Below are 24,516 nucleotides of genomic sequence, written 5' to 3' on the forward strand. Positions count from 1 at the left end.
TTACAGATTTTTACAGTTCCAATGATGGGTTGGATTTGTAGTCTTCGAATCAGCTTCGTCCTTTCTGATTTTGAGAAGCTTAATTTCTCAAGATTGGTATTTAGGCAGTGTGTTACATATCCCAGGGCCCCAATAATTACAGGTATAAACCTGAACTTCTAATCAGGATAGAGTAACTGCAACAAAGTTCAGAAACAGACATACATTATGTGAAATTGATAATGTTCACACTATGGAGTTGTATCTAACTCAATATCTGAATTTTATTCTACTTGTGCAGTGCTTTGCAAGCAACTAGATTTCACCATAAATGCATATACTTCTGGCTGGTGATTTCGATTTTGTTTCAGAAGTGGGCTGTGTATACAGCACTGATGAGCAGCAGCACAAACTGCAAAACAATATTTGTTGTTCTCATTCACCACCAGGGCAGTTTTGTTTCACATACCTTTCAAATATAGTGTGTTTGTTAACACTACAACACATCTCTAAAGAGATCTTTTCCACTCTTACAAGCATTCAACAGCACACACGCATTAACAATTATACATCAGCAGCAAGCACCAGTTGATGTCCATCTTCCATACTAGCATAGACTGGACAATTTGACAGGATCCAATGCATGCAAAAACAACAGCATGCCCCAACGTCTGCTTTGGCACGGTTTCTACAGCTGGATGCCCTGCCTAACGCCAACCACCTCACAGCACGTACTGGGTGCTCTTTTCATGCCGTCAGTAGTTGTGAGGTAACCATGCAGCGTGCAAGACTGCCCATTCCAAGAGAGGTTGTTTTATGCTCGGAGATAGGAGGAAGTATGAGAGAAAGGGATAGAGCAGAACAGGGATCTTATTGTAGAGAAGTTTTGGAATAATCAGGGTTGAGTTGGGAAGAGATAAAAGTATTGGGAATGAGGTGCCAGGGCAAATCTTCAAGGAAAGTGGGAGTGAGTGGGAAGAGAAGTGGGAGTGGGTAGAGGCTACAAGAGTGTATAGTAGGAGAGGTTGGAATGGGTGGAGAGGTGAATATAATGAATGAAGAACAAATGTGGTGTGTTGAGGAGCAGAGATATCTATATTTATCTTTTTATCTATCAGTCTCAGTGTGTATGCATGTACAGAACACACAGAAAACTGGGGAAAAAAAATTTAAAAAAAAACATGAATGGAAAAGGTTGGATCAGATCTGAAGAATTTGGGCCTCAAAGAAGAAATGATGAAAGATTGGCATGTGTGATATCATATGTTGTATAATAATGCCATTCATTCTATGCCAGTAATGGAAAATACGTGCAAAACTTTTTATGGTAATGGTATTGATGCTGACATATGAATGCATGCATTCAGTTTTTCAGGTGTGTGTGTGTGTTTATGCATATGAGTGTGTGTGCACACAAGTGTGAATATGTGTTATAAAGGTAGAGAGATGTTAGCAACGGATAAGCTGATAGATAAACAGCTTTGTCGGTATGAAGATCAAAATGCACAACATTTCAAAGATGCACAATTTTCAGAAAATGAAGACACTATAATCTTCTCCAAGATAACTATGATTTATACCAGGAAGGAGCTATGTCCTGAAGAAAAGGCCAACTTGGCATAGTCTTATGCAGTATAAAAAAAATAAAATTGTTCAAGAACTGAATACTGAAGAAAAATACAGCAGTTGAAGTGTTTATTTGTTTCTTCCAATGCCAAGTTGAAAATAATCGGTATTGTTAGAAACACAAGAATGTTTGGATTCTAAACGAAATAAAGAATCACTTTGTCATTTGTCAGCCAGTGGGTCGGTGCCAATTCCTTCTTTGTATTTTATTTTATTTCACACTGTCTTTGATTTAACTATTTTCTGTTTTTGTTTGTTTAGATTTTTACTTCCTTTCAGTAATGTGAAACTACGACAGATTTTTCAATGATTTTAGCTCTTTCATATCAAATATCTTGCTAGAAAGTTTTGAGGGGGGTCTTTTGCCAAGAAAAGAAATAATAGAACTAGAATGTGTGTGTGTGTGTGTGTGTGTGAGCATTTCTCTGAGTATGTGTATCTATATTATGACTGAAAAGTTAATAATGGCAGTTGTTCATAAATGGCAGTAACAAATGCAATAGAAATAACGCAAACAAAAATTACCATAACATCAACATCAATCACAATTTTAAAGAAGAACATTAGCAATTTCTTACAAGATCAGTTTTCTAGAAGGATGGAGATAGTGAACAAAATTTTTCTTTCACATATTAGTGATATTTATTTTATCAAATCAAGGAAAATGGAGATCAAGGTTAACTTCTAGCGTTTGAACACTGGAAGAAAAAGTAGAGTAAGACAGCTAATTTGGTTGTATAATTTTTGATGATTTCACTGCTTTAAAATACTTATATTAAAATTTTGGATTTTGTCCCTAATATTATTATATTAAAATATATATATATCTTTGCCAAAACATTTGATATCAAATCATTTAGAGATTTTTCACTTGATTTAAGCCTGTAACTACCGATATTGATACTACAAGTTTATACAGTGCAAAATACTAGGTTTGTAAGTTACTATATATTCTTTTATACATTTCAGCCCTAAGGCTGTGGCCATGCTGGTGCACCACCAGTATATATATATATATATATATATATATATATATATATATATAGTATATATATGCAGTGTATGGTGCTAATGAATTGTCATCTGAATTATGCAAAAATGAAAAGAACACTGATATCTTATTTTAATAGATGTATTTACCAAAATTACATAAAAATATCTTGAAATACCAAAGAGTAAATTTATTGCCATTCGCTTCAACCACGGCCTCCAGACGACTTCGGAATCTCCTGCAACTCTTCTAGCTGGCCTCCTTGTTTAAGTTGGTGAATGCTGCCATAATATTTGCCTTCAGTTTATTTTTGGTGTTACAAGGAGTTTCATTGGGGTCTTGCTCAACTGCACCCCACACATAATAATCGAGGGGGTTGCAGTTTGGGGAGTTAGGTGATCAGATATTAGGAGTGATGTGGTTGCAGAAATTGTCTGACAGCCATCACTGGGTTCTCCTGCTTGAGTGGCATGGTGCAAAGTCCTCTTGCCAGACATAGGGTCTTCCAGCAGCCACCCTCTTCACCCAGGGCAGCACTACCTCCTCCAGGCACTTGATGTAGGCTTCCATGCTGAATCTGAGGCTGATGAATGGAGGCATAACATCACCATCGCTAGTGATCATTCCAAACACCATGATGTTGACTGGATGTTTAATTTTTATCACTCTCAGTACATGTTCTCAGATTGGCACCCAAACACTCTAAAATGTTCATATTGGAGCTTCCAGTGTGAATGCCAAGCAGTACAGCATATTGTTTCCAAATTTATGGCAGAGTGAATTGTGTCATGGTGCTGTTTTTCTCACAGACTGTGCCCAACTGACCCTATTATACTGTGTAGTCAACAAAATCAAAAACAAACAATGCGCATACACAGAATTAAAAATATAAAATTGCGACAGTTTACCCATCACACAAGGCTTTGGTTGGCCCGAGGCTATAGTAGAAGACACTTGCCCAAGGTGCCACACAGTGGGAATGAACCCGGGACCATGTGGTTGGTAAGCAGGCTACTTACCACACAGCCACTCCTGCACCTGGCTACTTACCACACATCCACTCCTGCACCTGGCTACTTACCACACATCCAACACACTAACATATACACACGCACACACACTCACATTATATCAGTTATATATATCAGAATATCTTATATTGTACATTATAAACCTTTATCCAGTACCATTCTTTTGCAACAAGAAGTCAAAGATAGTATTTTATGATACAATTTTGCAGATCTCTGAATAGATGGCTATGGTTGGAATGTCTTTGATCATAGTTCTACACAAATTTGGTTGACTTAACAACAACAACAATAATTTATATCCTATAAATACAAATCTTTGTACAAATTAATATTTGTTTTATGGAACATTTATATCTCTTAAGCAGCATGGATGAAAAGGCTTTGTAGTGGATAATTAGTTTTACACTTTGATAACCTTCCATCCTAATGCTAACTACCTTGATGCCATTCTTGATACCATGCACCGCCCAACTTTCATACCATTCCTAACTCTAATCCCTTTGATACAGTCCCTACAGCTAACCTGCAAGGCCCCCTTCTCATTGCTAATCAGTTCTATACCCTAATCAACAAGATTCCCTTCTTAATATTAATCAGTCAACCATTAAGCAGAATCAGAACATTCTTGTAGTCAGTCAAGCTTATCTTTGCTAGTTTTAACTAGCATTGTGCTGCAGTGGATAGCATTTTCCCTTATTAGTTTTTATAAAGAAAACTGCTAATATTATCAAGTGCAATATATAATTTATTTTATCAACCATCATGAGATATAAAACAAAGTGAACACTGAAATTTAAACTCAAGTGGCAGCAAACTGGTTATTGAATGTGTTTTTTTTTTTCCTATCCATTCCTATGATTGTTGAAAATTCTATAGAGGGAAAGTTTTGACATTTGAAGTATTTTTTTTTCAAAGCCATCAGCAACACTTCAATTAAAGTGAAATGGCTTCAGTTGGGAATTGAAAGTAAAATGCAGACTTGTCTAATTGAAAATGTATCTGGATTTTGTGTTGGTCACCATCCTATATAACATTTGTTTAGTGGTTTGCATTTTGCCAGAGAATGGATAAACTATGGATGGTTGGTTAATTTGGTGGGATATAAATGGTAGGTAAAACAGTTAACTGCAGTACTCAATGACTGTTTCTTTACCCTTTTTTATATGAACCTATCTAAAACCATTCTTGATTCTATGATATTTGTTTTAAAGTGATATACATTTAAACCTTACATCAAAATTTCATGTTAATTGATGTCATAAATCCCAAACATCAGTTTAATAATAACAAAGTTATTTTAATAAATTCTCCATTAATTTCAAAATTAGTTTAAATAGAAGTAATGTATTTCAACAGAAATATGACAACAATTTATTCCGATGATCTCAGCTACAATATGGCTAATTGCCCGTTGATAGATATTTCTGATAATGAAAAGTCAAAGAAATTAGCCAGACAATAAGTAGATTATTGGAGTGCAAAAGAAGGCATAAAGCCACAATTTAAAAAAAAGAGGGCAAATAAAATAACATCAATATCCGTCTGTGCTGCATCAGATCGCTTCGACCATTATTTGAAATTGCATAACATGGCTGACAGTTTACTAGATTCTTACCTAGATTTTATGGTCTTGATTACATTGTTTACATAGATGTATTCTGATAGGAAACGTTATAACTTACAGAGCAGGCTCTGAATTGTATGGAAAATCCATAGAGAAAAACTTCAAAATGAGGCTGTCGCATTGCTAGCACAAAAAGTAAGACACTACATTGACTTGTAAGCCTTTAATATACTTGGTAGTCTATTATGGTTGCAAAATAAAATACCGTGTCCCTACAAGCAATCAATAATTAATAGAATAACTAGAAATAGTTTAACATTTCTAGGTTATTATGAATGATATATATATTTAATATTTTCTATTTCAACATCACATTTTGATTAGTTTATTCTTTGATTGTTTTCATCTGCTCTATTTCTACTGATTGTCTGCATCATTAAAATGCAAAAAGAAAAAAAGTTAAAGCAGAAAATCTGTTCAGAGGACAATGTTTAAAGCTATGAAAGGGAGGCAAAGCCTAATATTTCTTGCAAGTGTTCTCTGCAAAATGTTAAACTTCTGTTCTTCGTCATTTGAATTCTGTTTTGAAATAATTTATTTGTAATGTAAAGTCTCAGCAACACTCTTAATTCTTCTTTACCAATGATGCACAGACTGTCATATAGCAGTTAAGGATATTTGAAATTTGTGTCAGAAATAAAGATTCTCAGTTCAAAATCAACCCAAGAATACACAGACTTTATGAACACTGATGATCTGGAACTGGTTTCCAACTAATTTTTACCTATGGACCCCCTTGATTACTATTTTATTTGGGTGGATTTCATACCTGTTCTATGATTAAAAAATCTAATTGTATTTCTATAATTATTATTAGGAATTGTATTCGAAAAATTGTTTTAAAATAGTTTGAATATTATAGGAATATAAGCAATTTATCATTCATAAATTTTAACGAAAAAATTTGACACAGACCCTCCCCCACCAACCACCACCACCAATGGTCATATCAACCCCGGTTGACAAACAATTAAGCAAGAACCTCTTATAATTGACACTAATATACAAGTACCTGTATTTCATATAATTATTTAAGTAAATGTAATATTTGCTTAATGAGAAGTGTACTAGGGAAGGTAACTACCTTTGGTTTGAGAAAATCAATGATCCAGAAAATCTTAGGGATCAGAGGTTCCAGAAAATCAGTGTTGAACCTGTGTTGATGAGTAGAAATAATTGATATACTTGAACACAGTATAAACTGATTGAAATGTAGAAGTTGTGGAAATATGAGGTTAACAATCGTGAAATATCAAATTACAACAATAATTCATGCCAGAAATTTAAATAATTAGCTATAAAAAAGAAAAAAACAATAACTCCGGGAGACTAATAAAAACATGAATAACATTGTTATCAACCACAGCCAGTAAAAAACAATATGGGGAAAATGTGACAGACATACACAAGAAATATATTAGTAATATTAACACAAATTGTAATATAATAGAACTGGGTTTACATGGGTTTAGAATGTTGATATGGAAAGTGGATCAGGAGAGAAAGATTTGATTCTACACACAAATATAAGTATGTATTCACCCACTCAGACACACATTCACAGAGAGAGATGCAAATATATATATACATGTGTGTGTGCATGCATATATATAAATGTATATTTGTATGTGTGAGTGTGTGTATGTATATGTATGTATGTATGTATGTATGTATGTCTACTCCTCACACACACACACAAATGTAATTTCCTGAAAACAGAAATTAGAGAAATGCAATTATCAAGATAGGATTCTTTGCTGAAATCTTAATTTAATCCTCCAAATTCACTTTTGTCTTGAAGAACAAAACTGTAGGTGTTAATATATGTATACGTTTTTGCATCTAAAACTCTTTGTTAGTGTTAGCCTACAGATATAGTTTGTGTTGTTGTTAATTCATCTCAGCATAGGAAACTGATTTTCCCTCTGCTTTTCCTTACAATAAACAATGGAACACGAAGTAAAAATTAAAATAAACCAAGAAATTTATAAAATGTGGAGCAGCATCTGAAAAATTAATAAAATATAATAACAATTACATTTGAAATATCAGGCTGGAGTAGTAATGGTAAATGGCACTGAGGTGATGTGGTAGAGTTAATTCCTTAATGGTGTCAATGGTATTGTTGTGATGGTGGTGTAGTTGATACAAGTAGGAGTGATGGTAGTGTTTGGAATGATGGTGCAATTGGTGCCACAGAAAATACAGGTAAGTAGCTTTTAGTGATGATGGAATTGGTTGATGCTTTGACAGCAAAGGTCAACAAGGACAAATTCAAAATGTCTCCTCACGTTTTCTGGTCTTTAATGGTTCCTTTGCTGCAGGCGTTTCTCCTTCATCGGTTTTTTATTGTTGTTATTATCTCTTACGTTTTTTATTTGTTTGAGTTATTAAACTGTGACCATGCTGGGGCACTGCCTGGTAGAATTTTTATCCAACTTCTGAATCGACCCTGGTACCTGTTTTTTATCTTTTTAAGCTTGATACTTATTCTATCAGTCACTTTTGCTGAAGCGCTTAAGTTATGGGGACATAAAATATCCAGCCCCAGTTCACAGCTATGGCAATAAATCTTAGTTTGCTTTTTCCTTTCATCCACTACAACAATGTCTGGTCTTCAGGCATCTATTCAAGAGTCACTTTGGATTGTAAAACCTCACAAGATTTTATATTCTTCTTATTCTTCTCATTATTATTATTATTGAGTGAGAGAGCAGCATATGCCATCAAAGTGACACTGGCGTACAATTATATGAAGCCCAGTATACCCATCATGACTACCTGTCTTATAAGGGTACATCAAACACATGCATCCCAACCACATGTATGCAGCATGGTGATCTTATATCAAGATAAACACCGCATGACCTTGCCGGTGGAGCCCAGTTAGAATTCTCTTCAGGTTGATCTTAGGCCGCTATGATAAACCCTTCTGATTCTGATTTTAAGCCAGAAGACACTAACTACTGATGGGTAAAGGCTTTTATTATTATTATTATTATTATTATTATTATTATTATTATTATTATTATTATTATTATTATTATTATTATTATACTACCACCATTGTTATTACTAATCAACTTATGTATGTTTATCATAGTCATTATTGTTGCAGTCAGTAATACTGCCAATCAACCTTGACAGGTGTGTCATCTCCACTGATATTGTCATCAATCACTAACAATCTCTCTATCACTGGTTATTTCCCATTATCCATCATCCTGCCAATGAGCCGCAATTAAACATTATTACCATAAACTCTTCGAGGGACTTCTTTCTATTTAGTCATTTGACCTGCTGTACCTAACAGCCAGATTTCTCTCAGACAACATTGGATGATGTGGTTCACAAGAAACGAACATTACTTTTCTACAAACCAATGAGACAGATTGCTCGCCCTGCTAGAAATAGCAGCTAAACTTCCTCCAAATTTCGCACTGCTTAAATGGATAACTGAGTTCTAGATTATGGCTGAGAAACAATTTCGTCTTGCTGGTAAAACTATGTGTTGCACTCACGTTGTAATGTCTGTTAGTCACTTCTCAACCTCTCTTTTCTAATATGACATCAATGTTGTTGTTGCTGTCTTTCTTACCTCTTTGCTTGTATCTCTTCTGTCTTATTTACACAACTCACAACAACACTATTTGTACTTATAAAATCTTTGATCTCTTACACTTGTCCGTATTGAGAATAACCATTCCACTTATTCTCATTCACAGATTATAATCATTTGTTTGGCTCTACAAATGCTGTTAATATTATATTTGTATACTGTAGTTCAAATCACAATTAATACCAACAAAAGTGTAATCAAGAGATTAAAATAGAAATTTTTTGCTTATTGCTTTACATCTGTCAAAGACAACTTTTTGGTCTTGATTGAGCATAATGTGTGTTTTGAAGTTACAAAACATGCAATTTGAATGCAACAACCACAAGACTGCTGGAGCATTTAAAAAGTAAACACCCAATGAGAACAACTCAATTAAAAGACTTCCTACCAAATGTTCCTGCCAAATGCTTTTGGATTTTGATAGTTACCAAAACCATTTCCTTGTTGAGATCACAGCTGTAGCCTAAACCAGTGTTGCATAGCCAACCCATTTAAAAAATACCATTGAATCGTCAGGCAACATGCCATGCTTGAAGAGACCTATTGAATCAAGTAAAATCAAATCACAATCAAAAATGAAAATTGTAGTTGTGGTTGATGCCAGTGCCACCTGACTGGCTCTCGTGCTGGTGGCACACAACAAGCACCATTCATGCGTGGATTATGCTAGTGCCACCTGACTGGCTCCCTATGCTGGTGGCACATAAAAAGCACCATCCAAACGTAGTTTATGCCAGTGCCACCTGACTGGCTCCCTATGCTGGTGGCACATAAAAAAGCACCATCCAAACGTGGTTTATGCTAGTGCTGCCTGACTGGCACATAAAAAGCACCCACTACACTCTTGGAGTGGCTGGTGTTAAGAAGGGCATCCAGCTGTAGGAACGTTGTCAAGTCAGATTGGAGCCTGATGTGGCCTCCTGGCTTGACAGTCCTCAGTCAAACCATCCAACCCATGCCAGCATGGAAAACAGACTGTTTGAAGTGGCATCGGATTTATCTAGGAAAAAGCATCTCACTCAGCTCTAAAAGAGATTGTCAGGCCATGCTAACCTTAAATTGGTAGAACTTTTCCCAAGGAGCAGCAAAGAAAGTCCAAGAGATTTATCTTTTCATTAATGTGATTGTGAGTGAAGATGTCTAAATGTGTGAGAATGTCCTTATCCAGGGAACAAACAAAATCAATCAATCCCAGAATCTCATCAATTAAGCTGGAGATATTGATTCACATTTGAAACATGAACCAATGTAATAATTGTATAAAATTATTGGCTTCAAATTTTGGTACAAGGCCAGCAATTTCAGAGGTGGAGAGGAGAAGTCAATTACATCAACCCAAGTATACAGCTGGTACTTATTTCATCAAACACAAAAGGATGAATGGCAAAGTTGACCTCAGCAGCATTTGAAATTAGAACTTGGAGACAGACGAAATACCACTGGGCATTTTGCCCTGTGGGCTAATGACCCTGCTAGATCTCCACCTTTAAAACATTGTGTCCAGCATGCTAACGAGTTTTCCAGCTTGCTGCTATAATAACGTATAACTATTAGTATCCAATACATGTCTGATGATTCTTTGAAGAATGAGATTTTGTTTTCGGAACTGTTGCTAACCACGACCAAAACTGCTGATATTTTCCATTTCCCTAACAATGTTTTTGACAGAAACTACACTGGAAAATTCTAGGATCTGTATGAACTGATTGTGTGCCATTCTTGGGCATAATTCCAATAGCTTTGTAGTTCCACTGAAGGGGAGGATATCTCAGTTAATAATGTACCATTACATACTTCATTACCATGCAATTGCAGTGAAGATTTTAGCACCTAAATTTAAAGAAGTTGTGGATATTGTAATTAAAACTAAATTTTATTCGCAACAAATCTGTTAGGATTTCTGAGAGGCTTCAGGAAGTACTTCTCCGCTTTGACATTTATAAGGCTGGATTACAAATTGGGTTGTTATTTTATCTAAGGAAATTGCTATTTTCTTCCAAGAACATGGAAACAATTTGTATAGAAGGTTAAGAATCATAAATTCATTTTTCCTGTTGCCTATTTGTCAGACATATTCAGCCATTTGAATGAACTGGACCTCACAATATAGGGATTCAAAGCAAACTTAATAGGGTTAAGGTATTTAAGAAAAAGGTTGTACTTTGGAAGCATTGAACTGAAAAGAAATTTTCCTTTTATTTCCTCTTCTTGTCAAAAGGGTCAGCAAATAGTTAGAAATTGATGGATCTTCAAAAGAAAGAACTGGTAGTCACTTGTCAGAGCTTCGAAATATATTGAAAAAGCAACATGCTAAAGGTAACTATTGACAACTAGATCTGGCAAGTATTCTTATTGGATATGAATGATACTGAAAATCTTAAAGTGGAGTTGCTGGAACTACACAGTAATGAAGCCAGTAAAATTCTTTTCTGATAACTTGACAGACTTCTGGTAAAAACAGCTAACTGCATACCCTCAACTTGCAATGATAGCATTAGAATCAAAAATTCCATTTCCAACAACTTATCTCTGTAAAGCTGCTTTTTCTACAATACTGCATATAAAATAAGACCAGAAACAGAATGGAATCAAGCCGCATTCATTGCATGAGATTAGTGCTGACAAATACTAAACCAAATATTAAGAAACTAGTAATAAAAAAAAATAAATAAATAAGCTGCAACAAAAGAGTAATTAATTTTATTGTTCTTTGTTTTGTATAAACCATGTTTGTTGTTAACCACATGAAGATAGTCATTTTCATGAAGTTGCTTCTTAATTGACTATAAATTTTTTATGATCATGTTTGATTTTCTTTCTTATTTTTTGTTGTTTATTTTTTTCTTCTAACAATTTCCATGTTAATACAAAAAAAAAAAAAATGTATAAGGAACAAATTTAAATTAAATTTTTCCTTGTCTTTGACTATCGCTGCAGGAGGTTCAAGGAGGGGTACGGGTAGATTTGACTGATTATACAACAGATGTCTGACTGACAAAAGGTTAAAAGAAACAATGCTTAACTCTGTTGCACTGTGTTCCCATATGGCAGGAATAGCCTAAACGTAGCCTCTACCAGATTCCCATTAAAGTGGTTATAAAGAGAGACACACAGAGAAAAAGATGAAATACGAAACATAGACATGCATTTACCTAGCAGCCATTGTTTATGACTCATTGTTAACAGGGACCCCCCCCCCCCCCCAAAGCTGTTGTTTACTTTTGTTTTAATTGAAAAAACGGATTTAATTGCAATGAAACAAGCATGTAATGAACCTAGTTCTTCACCTGGTAAATGAGTGTGAGAGACCTAGACTCTTTACAGTTGAAGAAATTATTGGTGATGTTTACTTTTCAGATGAAGTATTTATCCTTACATAGAAAATGAATGTCATTCAGACATTCAAACTAGTGAAACTGATGAGGAAATTAGTGACATGGGGGAACAAATATGGTAGTTGTGAGATAGGCATATTATAATCCTCCTGAATTATTTTGTTATTCTGTTCATTAGTTTTCCTGTAATCCTTGCTCTTGAGCTGTGTATGCAACTGTTTATTTTTAAATTTTTATTTTAGGAGCCTAGGTGGAGGGTAAAGTTAGTGGTCTGAGAGGGTTAAGGCAATATTGTCTGCTCCAACTAACAACATCTCTTCTCGTTACCTTCTGCTCTGTTTTAATTTTGTGAGAGGAAGACTCTAGTTTGTATATACTGATTTCATAACAACAGCAACAATTATAATAATTAAGATCCGATTGTAGAATCATGTTTAATTTATTTTGTAATATTGAAGATAATAAAAATAATAATTTGCCTTCACATATATGTATTTTGATCTTAATTTGATCTCTTCAGTGTGATATTGAATTTAATATTATTTATGGCAATCAGATAAGTCAGAAAGTCAATTTTTTAATCAGATGAAATAAATACAGTTTGGGTTTTTTTGTTTTTGTTTTTTTTTTCAAACCAGGGCAGTAAGCAAGTGAAAGAAAGACAGGGTGATGAATGAACTCAGTGAATTATTTTTCAAATCGGAAAAATAAAGACAACTAGAGCGAGGGAAAATTTTGAATGGATTAATTTGTTTTTCCTGCCATAAGCTTTGATGGCAGTTCTATCCTGAATTCAAATGTTCATGGAAAAATTTCCATTTAAAATGTTGTTCCTTTTTTCTTGGATTTTTGTTCAATATCACAATGTTGTGATCAAATGAAGATTGAAATATATATGTGATTGGAATTTTATTGTCTTTATAATCTTCATTGCCACCAAATAAATCCAAAACATATTAAATATCATTCCAAAATTAAATTTAAATATTATTATTATTATTACTAAGGCAGGAAGAAAAGCTGGCAGAATTGTTACTGCATGAGGATAAAATGCTCAGCAGTATTTCTTCCATTGCTTTATGTTCTGAGTTCAAATTCTGCTGAGGTCAACTTTGCCTTTCATCCTTTCGGGGTTGATAGAATGAGTACCAGTTGAGTACTGGGGGGTCAATGTAATTGACTTAGAACTTTGCAGGCCTACAAGTCTTGGAAATCCATTGGCCCAATGGTTCCTCTTTGTGGCAGAATTAATAGTCAAGACTATTTAAGCATTTTATCTGATCAAATTAATCTTATGTTGCGGAACTGTTTCCGGAGGGAAAGCAATCTTTCGGGATGATAATGCATCAATTCACACAGCTAAATTTGTTACTGAATGGCATGAGGAACATTTGAGTGGAGTTGAACATTTTATCTGGCCACCACAGTTAACAAATTTCAATATTATTGAACATTTATGGTGCATTTTAGAAAAAAAAGTAAGGAGTCGATATCCTCCACCATCACCACTACAAGAACTGGAGATTGTTTTAGCTGAAGAATGGACAAAATTTCCTTTGGAAACAATTCAAACTTTGTATGAGTCCATACCATGTAGAATTCAAGCTGTAATTACTGCCAAAGGCGGTCCTACCCCATATTAAAATAAATTTGTTTGAAATTTTAAGGTGCTTCCATTATTTTGTCCAACCCCTGTATCTGGTTTTGAAAGTAAACTCTTCATGTATATATGAAACAGTTGTGACTTCTGGGACTCGACTGATGAAAGAAGGCCATGAATGACCCATCTTTTTTTTTTTTGCCTGTCCTTCTAATTGTTGTTTCTCTTGTCTGCCTCCTATTGTCTATCTGTCTGAATGTGTTATTGCACTCTATTGCGTTTTTGTTCCATTTTCACACACACACACACACACACACACACACACACACACATATATATATATATATATATATAGCACCATGATTGACTGCTAAATCCACAAGTTTTTTTTATTCCCTCTCTGTTTATTTCCTTGTGATCCTTTCTATTCAAGACGATAGGCTCGAAATGTAAAAGACTTTCTCACCTTCCCAAACGTCAGTCTAATACACCTGCTTGTTGTATATACACCTGTCTTCATCTTTAGTTTTTCTGTAAATTTCAACTATATATATATATATATATATATATATATATATATACACACACATACAAGCACACACTAACCCATCCCACTATGTATTATGGCTTGGCCATGTATCTCCTCTAAAGCAAGACACTTGTTCCTGTCTCTCATTCAATTGAAGGAGCTTTTTATTTTGTCTTGTAAGCTACATGATAATCACACTACTGCTGGTGTCACAAAAGAGCAAATAGTACACCCGTAAAGTGATTAGGAAGTGCAGCCAGGTGTAGAAGCCATGCAAAAGCTGACAGTGAAACACAATGCAGTCCTCCAGCTCATCAGATCCTATCAAACCATCCAAGCAGAGAAGAGAGATGTTTGTTGATGATGATTGGGATATGTGTTTGTATTTATTTAAGGAGAGAGAGAGTGGTGCTGTGAGAACAACTGTATACAAAGAAAAAACTATTATTTCACATTTTGCTACACATATATGCAATATAACTTGGAAGCTTCTACGTGGTTGCTGAATTTGCAAGAAACAGTAGCCAAATTTCTCTTATACTACACAACCCCTCTGAAATAAAAATAAAAGAAGGAAGACATATGAGATGATGTAATCCTAGAATAGGTATTAACAAGACAGCATGTTTGAGTGTAAAATACCTTTCATCATAAACTGGCTTGATTATCACCTACAACAACCAATCCTATACACATACACGTAATTTATACAAAAGACAGTAAACTGATTTAAAGACATGATGACATATCTTAAGGGGTTGGGGGTCATTCTGTCAATAAAGTGTATATTTTTTTTTACCGTCCAAAGATGCAATAGCATTTTATAATTCCTTTTTCATTTTTGCTGAAAGAAGTTAAAGTAAAAAGTAAATCTCAAAAGTAGCACTAGACATTAATTTTTATGAAAAGATTAGTCATTTTGCTTTAAGAAGCAAAATGACTAAATAGAGAATAAATTGAAAGATTAAAAAAAAAACTCATTAAAGTCCTTTCTTTATGAATTATAACAAATTGTAACAGACAAGCAAATCTCTTTTTGAGGTAATTAATTTTAATTTCAGAGAAAATATTCATGTTGTTTTATGAACATCATTTATCAGTAAAAGAGTAAGCTACTTGAAGTCAAATTGGGTCTAATTGTAAATAGCTGTGCTCATCGAACAAAGATTGCTTAATTCAATTAACTTGTCACAAATTAAGTTCTAATAACATCAGAACAAGAAGAAGATGAATAAGAAGAAGTCTTTCTTTTGATGAGTCTTTGTGATTGACTCTGATGCTATTTTAATTAGTCACTCTTTTGTCTGTCATCTCTCCTTTGGACAACCCAACATGAACAAAACTGAACACAAAGCATATACGCAGTTTAAAGTTTACTGAAATGAATTAACTCTCAAAAGCAATTAGTATTTCAGTCACTGATAACAGAACAGTCTCTATTGGGTGCTATAAATAGAGCATCATCCTCAAAGTTAACAAATATAACACAAGTTATATCATAGAGACCAAACAGAGAGAAGCTGGTTAAGTATATAAGGTATTAGGCAACTAATTAAGGAGTAATGAACCGGAAGTTAACACCTGCTGCAGATCTTTTAGTCTTGTTATTCTTTAGCCCCAGATCAGCCCTGACTGAGTAAACCTATGATCAACGACATTCCTGCTGTGACCACCTCATCTTTATCATGACATAGTGTTTGCAGAATCACAGTAAAGTGTGATTTGAGAAAAATTGGTAACAATATGTCGCTAGCAGAACCATTAGCATGGCGGATGAAATGCTTGGCATCATTTTGCCCACCTTTATGTTCTGAGCTCAAAACTGCCGGCCTTGTGCCAAAATTCGAGACCAATAGGTTGCAGTATAAGTAGTATAAGCTCTCTCACACTTTTGCTATTATTGTTTAGCCCCGGGTCAGCCCTGGCTAAGCAGATCTATCAACAAAGACATTTCAGTTGTAACCATCCCAGCTTTTTTAGGGCTACTTCAAACTGCATTAACCTCCCTTATTTAAGATTTCATAGATTAGTTTGCCTACTATTTCTAGCAGAGCAATTGACCCTGCAGAAGCATACTTGTTGTTCTTGTGGTGTAGAAACTGTCACATTTTACTTTCCTTACCAAACTTAGCTCTTGCTTTTGGCCTGGCCTCGACAGGACAGCTTTTTCCAGTTTAGAAACATGAATGTCATCTATGTCTAGCTTTACTACTGTCAGTTATCAGCTCATAAGTATTTTTGCTTTACAAAGAAGAAAATATATCTCAACATTTCTGTACACATTACCCAGTGAACTTGGTAAAACAAGAAAATAAACATATTTTCCAAAGCACTTTTACTGCCACACATATCTAATAGAATTAAATATACAACAGGCTTATAAACACTTTAATGCAAAATTGGTCGTGATTGGGGCTCTAAATTAAGGTTAGTTACATACTGGTATGAATTTTGTTCCATTTAGAACCATTTACAGAGAATGTCCTGTGTAATAACTATTGCCCTTTTCGCCCAAAAATTCAGGAGCGATCTGTGTCCCTGTTGGTATGCATATAAAAGAAAATTTATATATAATTCATTCTTGGTCCTATACCTATGAAATAGTCTGTAATTTTCTGTGTTAATATATACAAATGAGATAAATTTCCCAAATCTAGAGCTTTTGTGTCATTAAAGCAGGATGTTTTACTGTGTCTTCCACAGCTAATTCAGTATATGGGAGACAGATAACCAGCCAACCCAGATATCATCTTCTTCTTCTTTGACCTAATATGGTAATACTAATAATGATAATCCTTCTTCTATTGGCACAAGGTTTGAAATTTTTGTGAGTGGGGATTTGTCAATGTAATTGACCCCAGTTGAAAAAAGAGTAATGACACTTGTCAAGGTAAAAATGTTTCATTAGTGGCATTAAAGTTGACTGCTTTTACTCCTAGACTCTGTCAGTGATATTATCCAAACCATTGAATATATATAGCGTGTGCATGCATGTTATGTATGTAATTATATGTATGCTTGTCTATGTGTGTGCACACCAGAGTCTAATTACACAAGAAAACATATATCATTCTTGCGTTATACAGAAATTAATGACATAAAAACATAAAACATATTCTGTTGTAAAATCAAAAAGAAAATCTTAAAAATGAAAATCTTTTAGTCTGAAAATTAGAAGACCTTGTTGGCAAGGAAAAAGAACTTGAAAATACCATAAACATCACAAACTTAAATCAAGAACCTATGTGCAGACTTGTGAAACTAATGCAAAAAACAGTTGATTTGCTGAGAATAAGCGCCGCTTTAATCTATTTCCCTAATTATAAACTCTCATAATTACATAGCAACAAAATGTATAGACAGGACTTGAACTTATGTCCAATAATTTCATAATCAAGAATTCACTTCTACACAAGAAAGAATTGGACTTCATTGCAAATATGTAGTTTAACTTTACCAAGACAAATTGTTTCTCTATTATTTGGAGAAGAAATGTAAAGCAGCTTGCTTCCTATCAGAGTTTTATTCTTTCCACAAATGTAATACAAAAGAAATTACTTCTGCAATATTTTTGATCTCTAATTAATATTCTGCAAAATTAAGCTTTCCCCTCCCTCTTTCTCCTCCTCTTCACTAGTAGTAAGTAATTTTTTTCTGTTTGTTTAATGGTGATTATAGAAATCATGCCATTTATCTGATGGCTATATCTCCATTGACCGGAAGCTACCTGATAAAGCATCAAATAGCAAGTTCATTAAAGTCAGAGAAAATTTCTTGTTTCAACAACATAACCAAAAATTTCCTTCAGGCATTTTAACTAAGACAATGCTTTATTCCATCAATTTCTGTTTTCTTCAAATAATAATTTAAATTTCTAGCATGGTGTGAACTCCTTTGATCTCTGATGCAGTGAAAGATTATTGAGATAATTCTGTTGAGGAACAGGATGTCAATTTGTCTGAAATCTTTGGCTGGGCTTCAGAAATAATACCTTCTCTTTGAGAAGACATTGGGATGCTTGCCATAATATTACATCCTCAATTATATCCAAAATTCTCTCAGCTCAGAAGAACTGCCGATTCTTGGGGTAAAATTACCTAAAAGCCATAATCACTGCTGAAGACATTCATAAAAATTATCTAATCTATGAACATATTTATTTATCTCTATAACAAATTTACATCTTTATCAGAATTTTCAGCAGGGCTATTTGTTGATGTTATTTATTTTTGATATCCTTGTGTGTGCCCTTCAAGTAAAGAAAAAAGAAACATAAACTTGGGTTTTACCCAAGAATATTTATGTTATGGTTATGATACGATAAGAACATTTGCTACATGCGTTAGCAAGTAGTGTAGCGCTTAATTTCTACATGAAATTCTTGTAAGAAAAGTGATAGACTTGAAATGACCCATCCAATTATTTGTTTTTGATATTTGTAAAAATGCACATTTAACAACATATATGCACATGAATGTATGCAAGTTTATGCGTGAACCAGTGTGTGTGTGTGTGTGTGTGTGTGTGATTGTGTGTATGCTTACTATAATGATATAAAAAGATGGCAAATTGGTAGAAGTGCTAAAGTGTTAAATCGAATGTGATATTTGTTCTGGCCTTTTGCAGTTTGAGCTCAAATCCTGCCAAGGTCCACTTACTTTCCATCTTTCTGGGTTGATAAATTGCCACCCCAGGGCTGTAGGTTGACAAAATTGTTTAAGTATCAAAGAAGATGGTTTGTATTTGGTTTAGATCTTTGTATTCTGAGTTCATGTTCTGCCAAGGGTCTTAGATATCAATGGAGCACACCAGACTGAGGCACCCACATTTCTCTGTAATTGGGCAAATATTCCATCATCTCAAAGTTGGGCCATTCTTATAGGGAAAACTCGTTAGCATGCTGGACACAATGTTTTAAAGGTGGAGATCTAGCAGGGTCATTAGCCTACAGGGCAAAATGCCCAGTGGTATTTCGTCTGTCTCCAAGTTCTAATTTCAAATGCTGCTGAGGTCAACTTTCTTATAGGGACCTTAAAGATCAGTGTCTGTAGGTATTGAACTTATGGTTCTTTCTCCACAGTAATGAAACTCACAAATGAATACCCCTTGAATTTCAGCAATCTTGAAACCATTTTCAGCCTTACTTTGGCATAGTTTCTACGACTGGACACCCTTCCTAAAGCCAATCACTCTACAGAGAATTCTGGGTCCTTGTTTGTGATTCTATTGCTCGCAAAGTATTCCTGTAACTCAGCAGATTAAAGATCACCCCAGAATGAGTGGGAATGTTAAGAGCTGAGCTGTTCAAGTATGATAGACCAATATCAACGGGTTTCTTGCTACAGAGGAGATACATAATAGGCACATTATTTACATTTGACAGATATTTGTCCTCATTTTGTTTGTTGTTAACATGTTTCAGCTGATATACCCTCCAGCCTTCATCAGGTGTCTTGGGGAAATTTCGAACCTGGGTTCTCATTCCTAAGGTATTTTTCGATGTTATTATTATTATTATAATATTATTATTATTATTATTATATTATTCAGGTCACTGCCTGGAATCAAACTCAGTATCTTGGGGTTAGTAGCCCTTGCTCTTAACCACTATGCCATATTCCTGATGAAGGCTGGAGGGTATATCAGCCGAAATGTTGTGTTAACAACAAACAAGATGAGGACGATCCGTCAAACGTAGATAATGTACATAATTCCTCCTCTCTTAAATATAGAACTGTAATATATAATAGAGTTTACTCAAATATAATATAGATAAACCATATTATATGTGTGGGTGGGAATAATTGAATAGGAGCTGGAAAGAGAGAGAGAGATAAAAATAACAGTGGTTAGGTGTCTGAGAGATGCTTCAAAGTACAAGAAGAGGAAGCAAAAAGAGTATGAGGATAGAAAATGAGAAAGGGTGGGTGAACAAAAGCTGCAGGAGCATAGGAAGTTGAGAGATGGTTAGAGATGAGGTAGAGGAAGAGGAGGAGGTTGTGAAAGGCGAGAAAGGGTGAAGGTATGGTTGATAGTAAATATGAGAAAGAATCCACAAATACTAATATTTCTATGGTGATTCCTATACATTAGTCAAATGTGAACACAACTGACAACGGTATATACATGAGAGGGGTGGAGGGGTTAGAGAATGTAAAGCAGCAATACATTGGACTTGATTCAATTAATTATTTCCTCTATTTCATAAAGTAAATTAGCTTGATAAAGAACTTTAGAAATGTACAAAATAAAGTTGGCACCAGCAATAAACAAAGGTCAGTGTTTAGTAAAAAGAAACTCTTGGCTCTGCTAACAGAGAGAAATGGATTTACAGTAGCTGCTGGTTAGTTTTGTGCCTGCATTTCCACTTGTTATTTTTATTTGCTAGAATGCCTGGAACACTTATTGTTAATGTTTGCCGATGCAAGACTCTGTCCAAAATGTTAGTCTCTACATTATATTATGTTAAACCAGCATCTTTTCTATTTTTATTTCCAAATTGATCCATGCTACTGCAGATCATTACCAGCCAATCAATTCCAATCATTAAAAGGGCTGAGAGAAAATACGTCAGGAGAGCTTTCTGCATACTAAATAGGCATAATACACTTAGGTCTCACATAGGAGATACTGTGAGTTGTAAAACCCCAAATTAATTAAGATTAACCATGTAATTAGTAAATAACAGCTTCCTCTTGGGGATTTTAAAATCAAAGAACAATAAGCAAGGAAAATAGATTTAATAACATCAGCTAACATACATTTTTGGGAAATAAAATTGATGTGAATAGAAGAGAGGATCTTGTCTATAAAGCCATTTCTGCCTTGCTAGGTCTCAACAGTGGAATATATTCAGTTTGGTTGGCAAAACTATGAGATGATCAGTATACATAGAGGGAAAGTAGCAGCGCTGATTATGAATATCAATGAGAGAGCAAAGTGAAGGAACCCCAGAGTAGTAATCTTCAAACTAAATACATGTGTATAAAAGAGTTTCACATATGTAATGCAGTGAGGTGAAAAAGTCACCCCTTTCTTTTGTAACTGTACCTGATTGCTCCCTTCTTAAAGTCGGTCTTTTTTAGGCTGTTATAGAAGAGGAATGAACCTAATGTATAACTGGTATGTATTGATTTAAATGAGAGAGCCTAGACAGGATTGTTCAACTGATTAGATATAACAGTCAAGTCTCCTTCAAACTACACTTTACTGTCTAAAAATAAGGACAGGCAGAATATGGTAGCCCAGTGTATACTGTGCTTGAACAAGCAGATTGAAACATTAATGCCAGAAATTCTTTGATCATGGATCAGTTCAATCAAGGTCTGACATAGGGTTAAACAACAACACTGACATTTTGGTACATATTTTTTTATTTACCATATTTGGAAGAAAGAACGAGTTGAACTGTTGCAGGATTAGATTAGAATGATGAAACAGAGAAGGATAAAACTAACATCTTGTTGCCACTTCATCCAATACTTACCATTTCTGCCATTCACAACCTTCTTCAGATTAGGTTTTCATCTTTAACTTGACATCAATGCCATGCATTTTCCAAGAAAGAGAACAAAATTTGAGTCTGAGGCATTCAAGCCTTTCCTGAAGACAAATAAAAAAAAAGAAAAAAATGAATTCCAACTGGAACTGATTCATATTCATTACTAGCCAGAATCTCACTTGTTGTTGTTAATGTTTAGTCTTAGACAAACTCCAGTAAAGCGAAACTATGACCAAAGATGTTCTATTTGAGACCATCAGGTTATTTTTATTTTATATTGTCCAGAGTGTCCTACAAATTTAAGACAATAGAATATGATATGCAGAATTTCAGCTGCTATTTCTAGCAGACTGAGCAGTACTGTAGAAAGCAATCATTAGCATTGTTAAGTCTTCATCAATGTAAACTTGGATTAATAGCACGAGAAGCTAAAAGACCCAGATGAAATAGAAACAAACACAACCAAGTGCCTGAAATATAATAATGAAAATACTTTCTAAAATAGTTGGAGAGCGTAATCGATCAGATCAATAAGTGATACAGAGTGTTATTGTTGTTGTTGATGGTTGGGTAGCGATGGCTATGGTAGAGGTGGAGTGCTGATGGCTATAGTGGGAGTGGTGGTAGCAGGAGTGATTATGACTGTGGTGATAGTAGCAGTGGAAGTCGTGTGATGGTCATGGTTGTAGTAAGAGTGATAATTGTGGTGGTGGTGGTTGATTTCAAGTCCCTTTTGCTGTTCGTGAAATGATTAACAAAGAGAAACTTGTTTACATTTGTCTTCAACATATGAAAAATAAATTACAATGTCTCTTATTTATTTTATACTTTTTGTTTTTCTGATTCTGTCATTAGTATGTGTCTGTGTGTGTCACACAAGATACACATAATGAGAAAAATTAATATAAGTAAAAGACACAGGTACAGCGTAATATATATTACAGTGTTAATTAGATATATCCTATAATACATTTCAAATTTTATAAGTAATGTATATGTCAATATTTCTGTCTCTCTCTCCCCGCCTCTCTCTCTGAAAAAGCAAATGAATGATTTCACTGGTAGTTCTAATCAATTTAATTTTCTTAGAATATAATTTTACAATTTTGGCTTGTAGATCTAGTAAGCTCTTTGTTAACTTTGGTGAGGAGATTTTTTTAAAGATTCCTTGTTAACTTTTCTGGAGAACTTTCTTGCATTCATTGGTGGCAGTTGTCAAACTATATATATATATCAGAGAGAGAGGGAGAGAGAGAGAGAATACTATTCCGTGAAGTTGAGATCAAAGCAAAAAAAGTACTCCATCTGTTGAGAGGCAAATATTATTTAATAAACACCGTATATATTTTTGTAAGCTACTAAAACTTTCATGAGATGGAAACAACTCGGAATTTTATAACATGTTTGGTACCTTCACATAATCTTCAGGTTCTGTCCACATGGCATAACAAGATAACAGAATCAGAGAAAATACAAGAAAAGGCAACACAGTAAAATGTAAAAGGTAGGAGGTTTGGAAACACTAGAAAATGAAAAAAAATAGGAGAGAATTAGAGCTGAAAGAACAGGGGTCTAGAGTTTGCAGTACATCAGCTCAATTCAGAGTGGGTGGTGTTTGCCATTCTGCTAACAGGAATTTATCCATATGTTTATGTTTGTTGAAAATTTCAGATTTGGAATTCTTCAGTGTGGTGGAGTTCTTAGATCTGAAAAGGATTTGTGGCCTTTCAGCTATGCATAGCTTGCATATATATTTAATGCGCATATATATATATATATATTTTATGTATATATAAATAGTTAAATTTGCACTGTTTGTATGCCTGGTATATATATGTGTGTGTGTGTGTGTGTGTGTGTGTGTGTGTGTGCATATGTATATATACATATACACATACACACACACACAGAACCATGGCAATTTATTTACACACTGTGTATTACATAATATGATGTGATATCACATAGTTTTCTTAAACAGTCCTACATAGTACCTTGTGAGTCAAATATATGCAGGTGGATATAGAGTTGATAAGCATTAGCATCCAAACCAATCGATATACTTACATATATAGGGTGCGATGGGTAAATTGTCACCATTTTATATTTTTAATTTTGCATATGCGCATTGTTATACATGTATATCAGTTGGCTTGGATCTTAATGATTAATGGGTATCCACTCCATATCTACCTGTGTATATTTGACTCACAGGGCACAATGTAGGACAGCTTAAGAAAACTATGTGATATTACATCATATTATATAATACTTTGTGTGTAAATAAATTGTCATGGTTCTGTGTGTGTGTGTGTGTGTGTGTGTGTGTGCGTGTATATATATATGTAAGCCTACATACCAGGCATACAATCAGTAAATTTAACTATTTCTCTATCGACTGTAACAATGACACACAGCATTAATTGATTTTCACATCTTGTTGGGTTGTCATCAGATGGGTCCTCATTATTTGACCAATACCAAAGTAACAAGCGAACAACCTGTTTATAGGCGCAATAAATCAAGTAGCTTCAGAAAAGTGGGGCAGCAAATTGGCATATTAAAATCATTTAACACTTTATTTTAATATATATATATGGATATATGTATACATACATATGTGCATAAGTATATATATATGTGTGTGTGTGTATATATATGTGTATACATATGTATGTATA

This window comes from Octopus bimaculoides, chromosome 8, assembly GCF_046866305.1.
Source record: "Octopus bimaculoides isolate indiv1 chromosome 8, ASM4686630v1, whole genome shotgun sequence".
Taxonomy (NCBI): Eukaryota; Metazoa; Mollusca; class Cephalopoda; order Octopoda; family Octopodidae; genus Octopus; species Octopus bimaculoides.